The sequence below is a fragment of the Pituophis catenifer genome, unplaced genomic scaffold, assembly GCF_029215685.1.
Source record: "Pituophis catenifer annectens isolate HBS135680 unplaced genomic scaffold, rPitCat1.0.hap2 SCAF_9, whole genome shotgun sequence".
Taxonomy (NCBI): Eukaryota; Metazoa; Chordata; class Lepidosauria; order Squamata; family Colubridae; genus Pituophis; species Pituophis catenifer.
The window spans coordinates 6,739,103-6,746,446 of NW_027256889.1; the positions used below are offsets into that span (position 1 = coordinate 6,739,103).

General features: G+C 42.0%; 1 long non-coding RNA gene across 1 annotated transcript; it reads right to left on the reverse strand.

Annotated features, from left to right (window-relative positions):
- Positions 1-467: 467 nt before the first annotated feature.
- LOC139321386 (uncharacterized) lies at positions 468-5,007 on the reverse strand. Its single transcript, XR_011600770.1, has 3 exons — positions 4,884-5,007; positions 3,693-3,945; positions 468-515 (listed from the first exon to the last, which is right to left on the reverse strand). It is a non-coding gene; the product is annotated as an uncharacterized lncRNA (long non-coding RNA).
- Positions 5,008-7,344: the final 2,337 nt, after the last annotated feature.

Below are 7,344 nucleotides of genomic sequence, written 5' to 3' on the forward strand. Positions count from 1 at the left end.
AGGTTCCCCTCGCACATCTGTGCTAGTTGTTCCTGACTCTAGGGGGCAGTGCTCATCTCCATTCAAAGCCGAAGAGCCCGCGCTGTCCGAAGACGTCTCCGTGGTCATGTGGTCGGCATGACTCAATGCCAAAGGCGCACCGAACGCTGTTACCTTCCCACCAAAGGTGGTCCCTATTTTTTCTACTTGCATTTTTGTACATGCTTTCGAACTGCTAGGGTTGGCAGAAGCTGGGAAAAGTAACGGGAGCTCACCCCGTTACGCGGCACTAGGGATTCGAACCGCCGAACTGCCTACTTTTGATCGACAAGCTCAGCCTCTTAGCCACTGGGCCACCGCATCCCTTCGCAAGAATTATTGGGACCATCAAATTGAGAAGGTTTGGGGAATATGAGTAGCTTAAATCCTTATGGGACTTCGGCTCCAAAGAGAGACGGGCATCGTGTTCATAACATACCTGTTATGATGGTCAATGTATTGAGTTCAGCTTGTTGGTGTTTCTATGCCAGAGAGTTCTAGGATTGAAGGAAAAAAGCCGTTTTTTTCTTCAAAAAATTATGCAATACCAGAAGTATTTAAGTTGAATCCTCCTGGAAGGGGGGGGTTACCTATTGTTGCACTAATTGTGATTGGAGCCCATGGAGCGATACCTGAAACGCTCTCCCGATATCCAGATATTTTCAAATGATTCTAATTTTACCCTAATTTTACAAAAACATACCTTGCTTGGAACTGCCTATATGCTCAGATACCACCTTAATAATTCTTTAGGTCCTTAGTTAGGACTTGAATTATCAGTCTTAGATTGTGAACCTAATCGCATATTACCTGTATAATTATTTAAAATTTTAAAAATAAATAATAATCTGGATGGCTTGGCAACTTGGAGATTTGGGGAGAATTTTGTTTCGGGAAGAACAGCCTGATATCAATTAATGTATCTAACCATTATTAACAGATGGTTTTCAGCATCTCTCCTTGTTCAGTCCTCTCAGCTCAGGTCTTTTGGTGTTTTTAACTGATGTTAACTGTCATCTGTCAGGTTCCATTGGACTTAAAGGGACAGTACTTTTAGTTATAAGTAGCCCACAGGTTTATAAGTCTGTGTGGGTGTGAGAAAGAGAGAGAAATGGGTGGGAGAGAGAGAGGGGGGGGGTAGATAAAAGAAATCTAATAGAGGTAATGGAAAGATAAACAGGCAGGATAGAGATAGATAGATAGATAGATAGATAGATAGATAGATAGATAGATAGACAGAATGACAGATAAAGAGATGATAATCAGACAAACAGAGATAGATAAATAGATGATAATAGATAGAAGATAGATAGATAGATAGATAGATAGATAGATAGATAGATAGATAGATGATAGATAGATTAGATAGATAGATGATAGATAGATAGATAGATAGATAGATAGATAGATAGATAGATATCGGGGAAGTGGATGGATGGATGGATGGATGGACAGACAGATGGATGGACGGACAGACAGATAAAGAGAGGATAGACAAACAAACAGAGATAGGTAGGTAGGTACTGTAGGTAGGTAGATAGATGATAGATAGATAGATAGATAGATAGATAGATAGATAGATAGATAGATAGATGATATTGATAGATAGATGATAATGGTAGGTAGGTAGATAGATAGATAGATAGATAGATAGATAGATAGATAGATAGATAGATAGATGGTGGATGGAGAGTGATAGAGATAGTGGATAGATAGATGATAGACAGACAGATAGACAGAGGGAAAGATGATTTGAGGGGAAGTGGATTGATTGATTGATTCTTTCATTGATTTTGATTATAATTGTAGGCCCAGTCATCCATAGCGAACTCTGTAAAACATTCCACTTTAATAATAATAAAAGTTAAAATAATTCACGATAAAGCATGAGTTCCGCTCAAGGTTCAGGTAGTTGCCTAAAAACCCCGTCATGGCATGGAGCTGCTGGTTGTTTCAGGGACTGCCTCTAAAACCACCAGATCCCACCTGAGCGGCATGCTTTCAAGATCCTGCCCACTAAAGGCTACCATCTGGTGGGACCCCAGAAAGAGAAGCTTTTCTGTCATGGTTCCTGCCTTTTGGAACTTCTTAAGTGGCTTCCCCTTGGACTTTGCTTGTGACAAGGTGATCGGATGACCCCAGGACATTGCAGCCATCATAAATCCATGCCAGTTGCCAAGCTTCTGAATTTTGATCACGCCACAGCGATTATAAGTGTGGGGAAATGTTCGTCGGTCACTGTTTAAAGTGCCATAACTTCGAACGGTCACCAAATAAACCGTTTTAAGTCGAGGACTGCCTGAGAAGAAACCATACACACGTTCCGTATGTGGGATGTGTGTCAGGGAGAAGGAATCAAACCACACAGAATGCAGCATTGTTGTTCAACGGCAGCTACGTGAAAGGGTTTATTTTTTTTGAGCATCAAAGCAAGGAAGTGGCTCGCTTCCTTTGGCTCAAAGGAAACACGTGCTTTCCTGAACCTCTAAAGTAGAGGCTGTTTTATTAGAGATATCGGTTTATAGAAATAGAATTATAGAATTATTGAATTATTGAGTCAAAAGAAAAGAAAAGAAAAGCAGACACGGATGCCACTTTAAAATGCTAATATTGCCTCATGAAAATGCTAATAACAAAGTCTAAAATTCCATGTAGCATCCCCATTGGATACACAAAGCTTTTAAAGTCCCTGGGATTTGATTTGATTATTTATTTTATTTTATTTATTATTTAATTTTATTATTTTAATTTAATTTAATTTAATTTAATTTTTAATTTTATTATTTAATTTTATTATTATTATTATTTTATAGTTTAGTTTAGTTTTATTTTTTATTTTATTTTTTATTTTTATTTTTATTTTATTTTATTGTTTTATTTTATTGTTTTATTTTATTTTATTTTATTTATTTATTATTATTTTACAGTTTAGTTTTATTTTATTTTATTATTTTATTTTATTATTTTATTATTTTTTATTTTATTATATTTAATTATTTATTTTTTATTATTTTACAGTTTAGTTTTATTTTATTTTATTATTTTATTATTTTATTTTATTTTTTATTTGCATGCCTAGTCTTTCAGATACAGCACAAATATGGGCTGCATTTGGTATAGGGAATCACAGACCGGGGTCTGGATGTTTTCCTGTGTGTGCTTTGAAGCACCTCTTTGCCTCTGTTCCTCTGTTTGAGGGAGGAGGAAATGTGGAGGAATGTCCCACTCCTAATTTCTTTTGAGGTCATATCCGGATCTTAAGCAAGGGTGAAATTCAGCAGGTTCTGACAGGTTCTGGAGAACCGGTAGCGGAAATTTTGAGTAGTTCGCAGAACCGGCAAATACCACCTCTGGCTGGCTCCAGAGTGGGGTGGGAATGGAGATTTTGCAGTGTCCTTCCCCTGCCACACCCACCCAGCCACGCCCACCAAGCCACACTCACAGAACCAGTAGTAAAAATATTGATTTCACCACTGATCTTAAGGGATCAAGTTCAAGAATCTCGGCATTCCTTAATTTTTCCCAGAGCTGATTAAAATCCCACAAGAACATCGCATGTTTCCTTAAACATTTATTTTTTTTTACAGAAGAAAGCAGAGACCCAATACCAAGAGGAAAGTTCATTGTCCTGGGAGGCACTACAGGGGCGAGAAGGAAGCCTGAATAAATAATACCTCCTTCAATTGCAGAGCTGATGCAGCCCCATAGCATATGTCTTTTAGAGGAAAACCCTGAGAAACAGGAATGCAGCAAAATTCAGGGGATGAAATTCCCAAGAGTAAAGCCCCTTCGAAACGGCCGGTGAACATCTGGATGTTATAATCACTGTGTTACGACGTTGCAGGAGGGACATGTGCCCGTGACTGATGTGATTGCACGTTGCCTTGGTGGTGCAGCCTTCCATGATTGAGTCCCAGAGCACCCCATCTGGATATGGAAGACAAAATAAGCAATCCGATGGAATCACATGATGGAATCTACCAGTAGTTGGTCTTCAACCTGTTTTCTCTCCATTAAGTCAAAATAAATAACGTGAAGTACAAAGTACAGGTGGAGAGATGGGCTCTTTCCTAGTTCAATAGCTACCTCAAGTTGGACGCAATCCAGATGTAGGAGTTGACCAGGCTGAGCCCAAAGGAGGGGTCAAGCAGGTCATCAGTCTCGAGTCCCTTTGTGCCCGCCAGAGATCTCAGTCCAGCCTTCCTTGAATTTTTATCTACCGCCAACTAGCTTTGACTGTTAGTAGTTCAGATTCTTATAAAGAACTTAAGCTTGCAATCATCATCATCATCGTTTAACGACTCCATAATCCCCTGCGGGGTAGAGTCTGGGCAACTGAATGGAGCTAGCAGAGTCTTTACTGGCCAGATGCCCTTCCTGACGCCAATGTGGAGTTTTGTTCAGCAGATATATTCTCATTGTGTCCAGAGAGAGAAATATCTGCCTCTACCTAGGATCAAACTCACAGCCTCCTGATTGTAAGGTGAGAACTCCACCTCTAGGCCACCACACCACTCCTAGAGAACTTAAGCTTGTAATAAACCCATATAAGAGCTGAGGTGGCGCAGTGGTTGAAGTGCAGTACTGCAGGCTACTTCAACTGACTGCTAGCTGCAATTTGGCAGTTCAAATCTCACCAGGCTCAAGGTTGATTCAGCCTTCCATCCTTCCGAGGTGGGTAAAATGAGGACCCAGATTGTTGTTGAGGCAATATGCTGACTCTGTAAACCGCTTAGAAAGGGCTGTAAAAGCACTATGAAGCGGTATATAAGTCTAAGTGCTATTGCTATATTCATTTGACCTGCCTGGAATTCTGATTTTCTGCGCTTGTCACCAGGCACCTCAGCATGGGAAACAGAACTCACCTCCGTAGGAACGCATAAACAGGTGGAAGCAGTAATGTTCGTTTCCGGTACAATTCGTCAATTCTTTCTCACATGTGCCTGTGTCAGAAAAGCAGGCGGGACATTGCCGTCCATTGGCGTCAGTCTGTACTGATGGTACTGAAAACAGAAGTGGAAAGGGTGAGAAGATTCCCAGAATAGCAATAGCACTTAGACTTATATACCTCTTTATAGTACTTTTACAGCCCTCTCTAAGCGTCAGCCTACGGCCCCCAACAATTTGGCTCCTCATTTTATCCACCTCGGAAGGATTATTTATTTATTTATTTATTTATTTATTTATTTTAATTTGCATACCGCCCTTCTCCCAGAAGGGACTCAGGGCGGTGAACAGCCAAAATTAAAAAACATACAAATGCAAAAGTTAAGATAATTAAAAGAATTAAATCATTGGCTACCCAAATTTAAAACCCCAAATCCATAAAATTTAAAATCCCAATTAAAAAACCATTTAGGCTAGGCCGGCTTGATGAAATAAAAACGTCTTCAGGGCTTTACGGAAGGTCCGGAGGTCCGGGATCAATCGTATTCCAGGAGGCAGCTCATTCCACAGGGCGGGTGCCCCCACAGAGAAGGCTCGCCCCCTGGGGGCCGCCAGCCGACATTGCCTGACCGACAGCACCCCGAGGAGGCCCTGTCTGTGAGAGCGTATTGGCCGGTGGGAGGTTATCGGTAGCAGCAGGCGGTCTCGCAAATACCCTGGCCCTAAGCCATGGAGCGCTTTAAAGGTGAGAACCAACACCTTAAAGCGCACCCGGAAGACCACCGGGAGCCAATGCAGCTCGCGCAGGAGAGGTGTTACGTGGGAGTGCCACGTCGCTCCCATAATCACCCGCGCGGCCGCATTCTGCACCAGCTGGAGCCTCCGGGTGCTCCTCAGGGGGAGCCCCATGTAGAGAGCGTTACAGTAGTCCAGGCGTGACATAACCAAGGCATGAGTGACTGTGCACAAGGAGTCCCGATCCAGAAAGGGGCGCAACTGGCGTATCAGGCGAACCTGATGGAGACTGAGTCAACCTTGAGCCGGGTGAGATTCGAAGTGCCAAATTGCAGGCAGCCGGCAGGCAGCAGAAATACCCTGCAGGATTTCTGCTGCAAGCAGAGTGCCAAGCACAGCCATGTCTCTGGGCATGCCAGCAGTCGCCTGTTGCTCTTCTGGGTTTCAGCACACACATGTGCACCTGCCAGCTGGTCTTTGCACACGCATGCATGCCAGAAACCAGAAAATCAGGTGATTGGCGCTCAGGAGCACACCGGAAAGTGGAAGCTCAGCCTTCGCGGGCCGGGGAACTGCTCTTCCGGTTTCCAATGCTCACACACTTCTGTTTCGGCACTCGGTGCCGAAAAGGTTCACCAACCCCTGGTATAGGCTTTCCTGCTTGAGCAGAGGGTTGGACTGCTATCTTTTGCAACTCTGGGGATTTTGTCAATGCTAAAGGTGTGTCTTTCAAATTCTCCAATGTTTTCTTCTCTTCTGGGGGAGACGGGTGTTTTTCTACCAGGTTCTGAGGAGGAAGTCAGTTTTCATTAGCACTTTAGTTCTGTAAAGCATCGGGTGGTAATGAGGCTGATTGATTGGCTTGAACATTAAGAAGCAAAAAAAAAGCAAACGTTGAAAGAGATGTCAAGAAAAAGATAAGTTTTGCTCCACAGTTATTCTCGTTGGGTATTATTAGAGACTGTACTGCTAGAGAAACTAAATCGATGTTAAATTTAATGATGGCAGCAAGACTTTTGGTGGCGCAATATTGGAAGAAGGAAAACCTACCTACCATAGAAGAATGGACATTAAAAGTATCCAATTTAGCGGAAATGGCAAAAACTTCTGCATATTTGAGAGATCAATCACAAGAAAGTTATATTTTGGAATGGAGAAGCTGGATTGACTACATACAAAGTAAATATGGGACTAAAAAGTTTCAAATAGCATACGAATGAATACAAGTATTTAAGAAGATGTGTTATCATTTAGTTATGCCAAAAGGGAGTTAAAGTGTGAAAGGGTGGAAAAAGTGTTTATAGACAGTTAGCATATGTTTGTCTAAGATTGTTAGATGAAATACCCTGTACTCTGCTCTGGGAAATGGGGGGGGAGGGAGGAGGGAGAGGTAATGGGGGGGATGCTAGGGTTTAATTTTGTGTAAAATGTAAAATAAAACTCTTTAAAGAAAAAAAAAGAAAAGAAAACATACACGCTTACATGAAGGGATGGCTGTTTTACAAGCCTTATCAGTGCAACAAACCAAACTTCCTTGAAGGATTTTCCCGTTCCCCATATTCAAGTGGGTTTTCGGAGAATTGCAGACCACGATGGATTCGCAGCCCTTGGCCACTGTCTGCATCGTTCTACTCCCTGGAAAGAAAGAGGAAGGCATGTCCTAAGGGACTAGACTAGCCAGCAGCTGATGCATCCCATAATTTA